Here is an 11,253-nt window from a genome sequence, read left to right on the forward strand (position 1 = left end):
GTATTTCGTGGAGCTGTAGACTACGAAGCAGGAGTACGGTAGTAACGGGATGGTTTTAGTCAGTTAGGGGCAGACACTTCTCACCTCATCTAAGTCGGGACAAGTCATTCGACGATTGTGCATTTTGCATGTAAACGAGTTGTATTATTTATAAAAAGTTCTAGTAACAGCATAGTATACGTATCTACTGGAACAACTTCACATAACTGTCCGACACATTTACCGTTACCATGACAGTGAGTAAAAGGGCATGCTGACATAAAGATGGGCACACACCACGCCGCTACAAGAGGTGGACAAAAATCACTTGTTTTTCCAAACACGCGTTGATTGCGCGCTTGTTACCGCAGTAATATCGCGGCGTACCAGTGTGCAGTGTGCAGTCCCCGCCGTCCGCCCACTGAGGTTGACAAACGCTGCGGTTCCGTACTGATGGAGTTTTTGATAGAACATTAGTTGCATTCAAACCTCAAATTTTGTTACATGTGGAGGTCTACATATGAACAAATTCCAATGAACTTTTTGGTAATACTACTTTAAAAGCAATCTGTTATTAATCGATGTCTCATTGTACCAACTGTTATATCATCATGTAATTTAAGTTACCTGACTATTTTTTAACAATGTCAGCTGTTATTAGGTCGACATGCTAGTATCAAAGATACATTTTCCTTTGTATCTGGCGAACTTATTTTCTGGTCACTCTGTCAATCTGTACATGTGCACAACCGAGTGCGTACGCACGCACAGAGGCGTAAACGCGCAAAACAAGCGCAGCCGTCGGCGTCGCCTGCACAAATACGCGATTGGAATGTTACAAAGCGAACAATTTGCTTTGTGTTGCCATGCGTCGTGTTATTGCAACGCGTTCTACAACACTTTTGTTTCGTTGTTGCGTTCGCCGCACATTGTTGGCCGCTAGTGATGAAACGTGTTGCAAATATTGGTAACCTCTGCATCGCAAAAACACGAAATGGAACCATTTAAGGGAATTAAAAGTTCACAGACATTTATTAATTACTGCAGATTTTATTTCATCGGGCACCCGTCCCGCGATCGAAGTGAAACACATTTATCAAGAAAAACGATAAACCGTTCATCCGGCACCGTTGGCGCTGTGAGCGGAGTCTGCGGGCGGTACCTGAGTGGCGCGATTACATAGCCCATCAAAGTAGGCTGGCTACAAACTTGGCGAGGGCCGCAATCATTTTAATTGGCTCGCCTCAGCGGCCCACTTCCCTCATTATCTCCGAGATTACTCTTCGCCATGAATATTTCGAAATCTCCCTCAAGGGGGGTGTCGGTTAATGCATTCCCCGAGTACAGTTTTAATTAGTTTGAACTTGACCCGGCGGAACTTCATTACATCAAAAATGAGACATCGCAGTGTTCACAAGAAACATTAGTGCAAGGAAATGAATTTAATATCAGCTCCTCGTCCCGGGGAGTAATGGATCAACTTCTGTGCACTTCTTAAAACGAGAAGATAACTCGGCGCTACTCTAATAAATCTTAAACGTCGCGTCCACACGACCGGAGACCGTTTTGAGCGTTATAACATTATATTCTAGATATGCTGTATGAACAGTTCCAAATATTTCACTAACAAATAAATCAGATCGGAATAAGAGTAGATCACGCCAAAACGTTTACCAAGTAAAATGTCTAGTTTCTTGTTATACAACATTCTAATATATGGGACCTGGTGTACGTACTGTAATTGATAACTTTGTGTAAAAATGTCTCATTTTATTAATCTGCCACGTCACCGTCTGACATTTTATATTACAAATACTTGTAAAGGGCACAATTTGAAAGTAAGGCGTCGCGTCACGCCGAGCGGCGCGGTGTAGGCGCGCGGGCGGCGCGGTGTAGGCGCGCGGGCGGCGGCGGGGCGAGACACGTACAGTACGCGCAATGATATTCATGGGCGGATCACACAGAGCTCCGGTTTTTCATCGCCCGCTCATAAATGAATAGTTAATGTAAGAGCTCACGAATTGTAGCTGTGCCAGGTTGACACAACTTTAGCTATAGTCTTCCTCCATACCAAGAGGAGTGTATCAAGTCTTACATAACAATTGAATACTTTTCTTAAGGCAGTAGTGCAATAGTAAATACTCCTTTATTGATGAATATAAAATTAATGAAGAAATCAGAAAATCTAATTATGTTTTTAATGTTTGAAAGGTAATTAATTTTTAAGGCATGTTAATTTTATAACTTAGTTGAAATTCGATGGTTTATAAGATAAAACTTGAAACCAACCACTAAAAAGTCCCTTTTAAACATTGTGTTCCCAACCTTACACTGTGTTCATAAAATTAACATGTACCTGTAGGTTGTAACAGCGATAAGATTATCCCGAGCGTGCTGCCTCCGAGCCTCCGACGAATCAATCGGATCGCGTCTCGCCGCGCGCTTATATCACTCCTGTCATAAATTCAATTGTGGAGGAATTCTTGAATTCTAAATGAATTTAGACATTCAAATATTTGAATTTGATTTAAAGGTCAAAGTTTCGAATAAAAGCCCGGTACCGAAATTGTTATATTTATGAAATATTCCCAAGTTTTCAATTAATATCGCTATTTGTACTATAAAGAAAGACCGCAACGGTTACGGTTCAATTGTTAAACGAATATAACGAGCGTCAAGAAATATTGTGCGGCCATCCCAACCGATACTATACTCCTGGCTGCTTTCTAAAACAACTTATAATTAGAATATAAACGCAGAGTAAAGCCGGAGCGAGCTGAGAATAAATCCGTTTCTTAACGTCATTAAACGCTCTCTGGTGGAGAGCGCCATTAAACCTCACAGAGGACAGTGCAGTGTATCAATCGCTCGCCGCGCGCCGCCTGCACTGTACTGCAGCGCGGCGCTTGCTTCGGCTCAAATTAAACACTCAAAGGCAAAGGAATACGGGCTCCAAGTGTAAGCGGAATCAGAGCCGAGTACTTTGCGGTGCCGGCGCGAATTAATATCCTCGCTTAATTCGTTAAGCAGCATCCCTCTCTCTCTACAACATAAATAATGTCATCAAACGTTCCGACTGTTTATATTTTATTTTATACACGTTTGTGTCGGAGGGCCCTCGACTTACACCGGCATAATTCGGGTCGCTTACGTTTTAAACTGGGTCGGATGATATCTCGGAACCTAGCTCCTTACAACGGTAAAACACGAATTTATACCCTATTGTTACTTATGTAAGGTTTAATTGAGACAAAGGTATCGTGAGCAAGGTTTAGCAAACGAATTGGAATCCAAACAGAGTTGTAATATAGACTCTGTGTATTGGTAACAGAGACTGTCTTCGATTGTGCCGTGTATTTGTCAAACACTCGAAGTAAATTTGCAAAGGTGTAGGCGAGTATGTCATTGGAGCCGCTATGTCGGTTCCCAGGAGCGAAGCAAGCCGTCACACGATGGGCACAGCTCGCGACATACATGACGGCGTGCTCACTTTGACACGTTTTATCTAACGCGCGGGTAACAGACGGCTCGCCGGGGGACGCCGCGCCGCTCGCACACTGTTGCGAAAAAATATAAAGTGTACACAATTTTATGCTTATTATGTTTTTCTTAGCCGCCCGCCGTCTGGAGCACCCCTTGAGGTCGTCGCAACTTGAATGTCTGCGAGCCAGTTCGCAGGCGGAAACTTTTCTGAACCTAATTTTTCTAAAACGAGACTATTTGCTTGACTTAACAGCAACTGATTGGATATGCAGTTTTGCTTAGTATTAATTTACTACTCAATATCTTTTCTTTAATAATGTTAAAAACTTAAATTTAGAGACTTAAGTTCGAATACTGTAATTTAGGATTTTTTAAATATTTGCATGAGTTTGTATGGCGCACTGTGCACATAGCTATACATAGTAACGGTTACTATGTTTACGTAGGCGGGCAGTTAACTATGCGCGCGTAAGACGTTCCTCGTGTGTTCATATCATATCGGCATAGCGAGCGAATTCAATAGGCTTAGCTTGTGGCCAGATTGGATTCCTCGGCTGAATGGCCGGAGGCCGCATCTTCGTACCGATACCGATGTAAGCAGCTACCGATACAACAACAAATACATCATTATATTAAGGTGTAATATTATGTTCACACAGCCACTGTTCGTGTCGCGTTGAAGCAACAAGTTCCATTGTATCCACAATCTAAGGGATTATCGGATACCAAATTGTACCAAAGTAATATGATCGCATGAACACATGACACTTCGGAAACTTGGCACAATAAACATAACTTAATGATAATCCAATGTGCTGTATCTGCAGGGCTGCCTCCAATAACTTAATTATTCGTCCACTTCACATGTATTCTTTATTTTCAATAAATCAAAAAGTGAATTTATGGTCGGCCGTATCAATTGATCGCTCGCGATGTTTCATTCTCCCGCCGCTTGCCGTATGATTTGCACTGACAGCGATGGAAATTAAATCTTTTGATGGGATGTTGCGTTTTCATTTTAACAGAGCCATGCTTTAAAGTGATGAGGAAATTGTTTATTTTTAGCTAACGTTAGGGGAACCATTTATTTGTTCAGGCAATGTACATCCAGTGGTTAAGGTTATTTTGTTTGATTCGCAGTCGTTCTCGGACAAGCTATGTTTAAACTAGAGAAAGTTAACAGAAAGTTATATATATAGTGAAACTCCAGTCCTTTCATTTCACAAAATGTAATAATAAATTGTATAATTTCTTAAACCACAAGTAGTAAACACAGCGCAGTAAATGCATTCAATTGATGGCTACAGCTTACTGTGACAGGTTAAAATGATGTAACATTTTAGTTTCCATTGCTGATTTACGTCGCATTCAGACTAACTCGTTCTTACAAAGCGGGCTATGAACATCAAAAGTTGTGGAGCGGTGGAAATCTCATTCAGCTCAGTGCACCCACAGTTTTAAACTTTCTTTATTCGAATAAAAGCGCGCCAAAGCATAGGCTGAATGTTGTACCATTCAGTGCGTCGTCTCATTGAGCCGACGTTCTCAAGAACTTACTGCAGAAGGTCGAAAGTGTATTAATATTGTTTTTGTGGACCCAAAAGGCTCTGGGATGGGTATAAACCCATTGGGAAACAGACTCCGGCAAATAATTCCACTCCTTGCTTAGAAGCTTGAAGCGAAGCGCTTCATGCGAGTGGCGGGATATCCACTTCTCCTTCAGAAAAATTGTATATTATATTCTCTTGTGCATTAACCGAACCTAACCATTTCATACAAAATGATCTAACATATTGTTTTAAATAATAGTGGTGTGGAACAAAATATCGACATAAAGCCAGTACTAGCGCCAATATCCTGTGAGTCCCAATTTAATTTCGATCACAAATGGGATTTCTGCGCGCGGTATTTAGTGGCGCGCGTTTAACGCTCGCTCATTACGCGCACTGGCTGAATGGCCGACACCGCCGCACGCCGCCGCCCGGCCTCACATTACCACTCTAACTTCATTACGTATCGTTATTTTTTGTTTGCAGTACATTGATACTGTTCCTGTGTTGCCAGTGTTGTTGGAACTGTTTCATAGGATTCTAGTTAAAAACTTTTGTTAAATAAATTAGATTAAGTGTGTTATTAGGTTATTAAATCTTATGATCTGCACCGATGCATATTTGTTGTCTGATCTGCCTCCAGCTAAAAACATAATAAGGGCTATTTCTTTCCTATTTCTTAACTTTCAGTTAATTCAAGATCAAACACCGTAATTTTCATTAACAGAACACACCCAATGCCTTAGTATCTAGATTCATAGTGATACTGAGTAATATTGCTAGCAGACAGGATTACGCTGTACGTGGCAGGTAATGTATATTGACATTCAAATAACATTATACCCTGCAGCTGCAAGCCGAGCGATTAAGTGATGATCATCTGCTGGCACACGCAGTGCTCGGCTGTCTCGCCAGCAACACGGTGCGGTGCTGACACCCGGCATTTGGCTCCGGCGAGATATGGCCAATCATGATTAACTAGGATTATTACATGTACTGCCATATCTTCACTGAGCCTCTGTAGCCTCGCTCCTACCTCCTCACAAGTGGCCATTACGTAAACAATGCGTTGTATCTAATCACAATCTTTCTGCAACATCGAGTCGCGACGTAATTGTGCGTGAACCTCTCCGGTCCCTTTACCACATCTTTTCTTTTGCATATAATTTACGCGGCGCCATCAAAACTTGCCATGCTCCCTTATCTACCGTCGCGCCTGTTTTAATTAACGTTTGTTCGCAGAGAATGAATGTGATGGCAAACTTTTATCTGTAATTCTACCTGAGTGCTTACGATTAATTGTGGGTTAATCTCGATCTGTGGCCGATTGCTTTCAAATTCCAGGACTAACGTAATTACCTCTCGAATGTACAGCCGAGTAACTAGCGATGCTCGAGTTAGTGCTCTCAGTAAGCCTGCAGGATGAGGTGTCGCGGTGTTGGCAGCCGGCGTAATCTGCAGCTCCATCGAGTCCTTGTATCGATCAGCTGTATCTGTGCAGGCCTCACTAGTGTAATTCTCATAACGGTACACATTTCTCTTGTCTCCTTGCCAACAGCCATTACGAGCTAACGATATGAGCGCGCCGCTCGTTTGTCAACGCTTTGTTACTGACTGTACTTGGGTCGACGTGTTTTACAAGAAATGAACCTTATAAATAAGATTGTAGGGTTGGGATTACTACACTAGAGGTGAATAAAATGCCATATAAAATGAACTGAAACGGAATTTGAGATGGTATAAAAATTATTTCGGGGAATTTTAAAGGAATTCGACGATCTTTGTACTTCACAATATATTACCGTGAGTGAACTACAAGATACTTTACCTGCAACCATTGCTTTACACATAATTAAATATAATTTGTTTTCTCGTTCAACTCATAATCTAGTAAGAACTAAGGCTAGATTAACTAAATCCTCAACAATAAAAACGCAATCTTCAATAGTAATCCCCGTTCTTGTAAATATTTCGCGTGGTCCTTATGTACGAGTTTGGTCCTAATCCCCGCATCGCTGAAAACGTTTGGTTTTTACAAGCTCCCCGTAAAGATAAGCTGAAATCTTATCTGTAGGGTTGTAAGGGCCAGGTAGGGACCGCTCCTCGACCCGCTGGGAGCCTTTATGTTATCCAGATTCTCTTTGGAGTATAAATAAGTCAAGGCCCAAAGTACAGATTGTTTGTAAAACCCTTAAAAAAAGTCAAGTACCATTGTGAATTAAAGTCGTGACATTGAGATAAAACTATCAACATATTAATTAATTCAACAAACTATAAAAACTGATATCTATCTAGAATCTAGAAATGATTAAAATATTGCACAAAAATCAGTTTTAGCCTCTCAATTTCAATCTATATTTAAGTTAATACTCAAAGGCGGGCAACTCTTTGAGCGAGGCAATCAAACACCCTTGTTGGTCCAATAAAGCCGGCGCTACACTGCCGGCCGCCGGCCGTGTGTCCGCTCCACCTGCAGCTCCCAGGAGACACACGCACTCGTCACACCAACCTCATCTACTGCTCTATTGATTTCTAGCTTTCGCCTTTATCTGTGTATACTTAACTATAGACTCATCGCATCGATGAAGTTTACACTGAATTTTTACGCACTTTTTTGTTACATTTTTTACTCATATCGATACAATCACTTTCAAATATGTATTTTTTTTCTAAAGTATCGTAAACTGCCCAAGAATGTGATATCCAACAGAAAAAGCCGTTGAAAATAGCACTTATCTCGACTATAAAATTTCATGAAGAAATCTCTCTTTGAAAAACTGCCATCACAGTTATCTTCCCCCGAATCTGAAATAAAAAACTAGCCGGAGGAGGCTTTAGTGCGGTGCGAGAGTGACGTCACTGTGACACCGCGCGCCTTGATAACTGAGCTCCATAGATTTATAACTGGAGATAGCAGCACGACTCGTGTTACTGTTTGGAGGCGGGACTTAGTTCCGGATGATGCAAATCCCTTCGGTTCCTTCTGTTTTACTGATTTTATCAATATCTTTAGGAAGGGAGGAACTTAATAATATCCTACCACCAAATCAATAAGTTACTGAAAAATATCACTGAAAATATTGCTGTGTTATGAAATTATGTACAAAAGTGAACCTAAAAATGTACGTGAGAATATAAAAAATGCCACAGTATATTCCCCGCCCCGCACCGCTCCGTATAGTAAAATGGATCACCTCTACCGTCTCCATTTGTCACTTAGATCCCTCGCCTTCGACACCACATCACGGCTGACTTCCTAAGACTTCAGTCTGCAGTAACTTGCTGCAAGTATCCTCAGTTGGCTAAGTACACGTCGCAGCTCGGTGCAGCTTCCGATGAAATAAATGCAAGCGGAGCCGAGGACCAAGTAATGAGGGCTGCAAGACAAACTATTGCCGATTCAACAGAACACAGTCCTTGCCTTTAACTATATTTATAACTCCGTTTATTAAAAGCCTGTTGAAACGTTTTGCTAGGTACTTAAAAATTTTAGTAGACATCTATTTCTTTACTCTGAAGTAATGGTTTAGAATCTTAGAATTAGTTAGATTGCAGCTATATTTAAGGAAAAGGTTGTTTATTAATTTACTACTATTACTATGAACGAAAAAAAGATAATTGCGTATCTTATGACATTTTGAGATTAAAACTGAGGAAGTGAAAAAGAAGCAGAGCATCAGATATTTTCAGGCTCATCTAAAAGTCATTACAGTTAGACAGGCTATCATTTACTTATGTAGCCGCAACGAGTTTAAGCCCAAGTATTTGGAACCCTGCCTAGTCTACGAGGAAGTGCTACATAGATACATGTAGGTATAGACAAGACTGGGTGCCAATATCAGCTTGTAAATCACCTTAACTTAGTGCGTAGAGCCGGGCTCGAGTAATGTGCGGCGGTTGCTTAGGCAGGCCACTGTTGGGGATAAAACATTTTAATTACTGATCTTGCCATGAGCCGTGTATAGTTTACGAGCGGCGTGAGACGTGGAGGATCGCGAAATATGTAGAACAGTGTTAACAAGGGGAAAAACGTTGTAAACAAATAATGGGATCTCATATCGATTGTAAAACCGTGATTGATTTTCTGAAATCCAGATAATCTAAAGATTTACCTATTTACTCGTATTATTAATTAAGTTAATTAAGGATTTTGGTAAAATCATATTTAATCCTACTTACCTACAAACCTTGCAGTATGAGTACACGCTATATGTATGCATGTCTTGTGTGTGTGTGTGTGTGTGCGGTAGGCGGGTAAAGTTGCGTTAGTGCAATATCGCTGGCTGTTCTCATTACTCCGTTATTAGTGAGGCCGGAGTTCACGGCGCCCTCGCTGATGCTCGCCTGCCGGGGATTGTGGCCGGGAGGAACTACGCCAATATCTTACAAATACGAACACAAACTTTATGATCTTAGATTAATATTTTAATAGCAGTTTAACTATATACACTTTGTTAGAAAGAAAGTTAAGGATGTATTATGGTAATACATTTCATATTATCTTGCTTGTATGTATTCATAGTACTCAATAGATCATAGTCCGCACATCGAGTTGCAAATGTTCAAATACTGGAGTTATTAGTAAGTTAGCACTATTCTGGACGTAGCATGTTGCTCGCTTCACCGGCAGACTGGCCAAGTATTGCGGTACGTATGCAGCAATGTATGGCGAACTCCGGCTCAAGTTTGTGATTACTTAGTAATGTATGCTAGTGAGGCAGTTGTATGTTGGGAGGGCGCTGGACTTCTTGCTCGATACTTAGTGCCAAATATAGCAACAAAGATAATCAACGTTGGGAAGTTCAATAAACAAAACATAAGGTGACGTAGTAACATGATAGTTGTCATTATTGTAGTGTTCGTATTGGATCTCATAATTTGTCACGCAGTTTTGTGCCGAAGGCCTTTTACTAGTTTAATGTACCTAGTGTACAGTAATACCTCCTGCCAACCAGTTCTGTGGAAAACAAGCAGTAATTAATCATGATCACGATAACGTTCAGATTGCTGCTGATTGACGTTTATAAAGTTTGGGAATTCGATAACGGGAGATTTAAATCTAATTATAATATTTTCGTTTGAAATATTTACATCTCCGTTTCGGAAACTACGCAATATATTTCAGGCGACGTTTGTTCTGGAACAGCAGTACGCATGTCTCGGGCCATATATCGTGTCGATACAAGGCACAGCTCGTGCCAACTCCCCGCACGTCGCCGCACGCCGTAATGTTTAAAAGAAAGCCATAACAGTTTGGCTGGCGGCCGCCGCCCGCGCCCGCTCCCGCCCCCGCGCCCGCTCCCGCCGCGCCCGCCGCACCGAGCGCCGTCGCCTCGCACTTTATGGCCCGCCGCTGCCAACGAACGCATAATTGTTTTTAATGGCACGCACTTGTCTTTGTGAAGCGGATGAGATTTAGATGTGGTCTCTTTTATGGTTGTTTTAAAGTGTTGTCTGTAATTCCACAGTCATACAGTATTGTATGCGAGGGGACGACTCTTGAACGTTTATGTTCGAGTTACACTTGCTTCCATATTATGTGTATACGATGTACTAAGTAAATTACACCAATGTAGTATTATTTAAATACGCGAATACTTTAGATAAGCTCGTTGTATACCTACTACCAGTACTCTAGGTACAGTGAAGATAGAATGTGTCCCATTTGTTAATTGTAGGAGCACCTGCCTCGGAACTGATTGTATGTAAATACGTGTGCCTAGTGTTTGTCTTACCGACAGCTCTTAACTACACATCAAACATTCTGATTTCAAGTCTATAACACTACACAAGTATTTGTAGAGAACAATACTTCACGTTGTCAGCCATTCTGAATCTAACTCTGTTCCTAACTTGCGATAACGATTAATGTTCAGTGCAAGATTTGAGATAGTCACTGTAAAGCTGAGTACACACGGGCGGGACGGCCGATCAAATAGTTTGTCCGCCAATTACGGCAGCGTGACTTGTGTCGCTTAGCGCGACAGACGTCACGCGGTGGGTACACGCGCCATACTTTACTGCTTATTAAAACGAATCCTAACCGGCCGGTGTACTTAAGGACGAAAGTAATGATATTGCATGACGCTGCTTTTCCCGGGTTATGTCGAGTTTTTTCAGCCGCGGGTAACCCTTGGCGGTACTTAGTAAATGTCGGTATACTGCACGAGCTCCGAAATGTTAACGCATCGTTTACATAAAACGGTTTTTAATTTCTGCTTTCATAAATGGAGTCATTATA

The sequence above is a fragment of the Spodoptera frugiperda genome, chromosome 5 (genome assembly GCF_023101765.2).
Source record: "Spodoptera frugiperda isolate SF20-4 chromosome 5, AGI-APGP_CSIRO_Sfru_2.0, whole genome shotgun sequence".
Classification (NCBI taxonomy): domain Eukaryota; kingdom Metazoa; phylum Arthropoda; class Insecta; order Lepidoptera; family Noctuidae; genus Spodoptera; species Spodoptera frugiperda.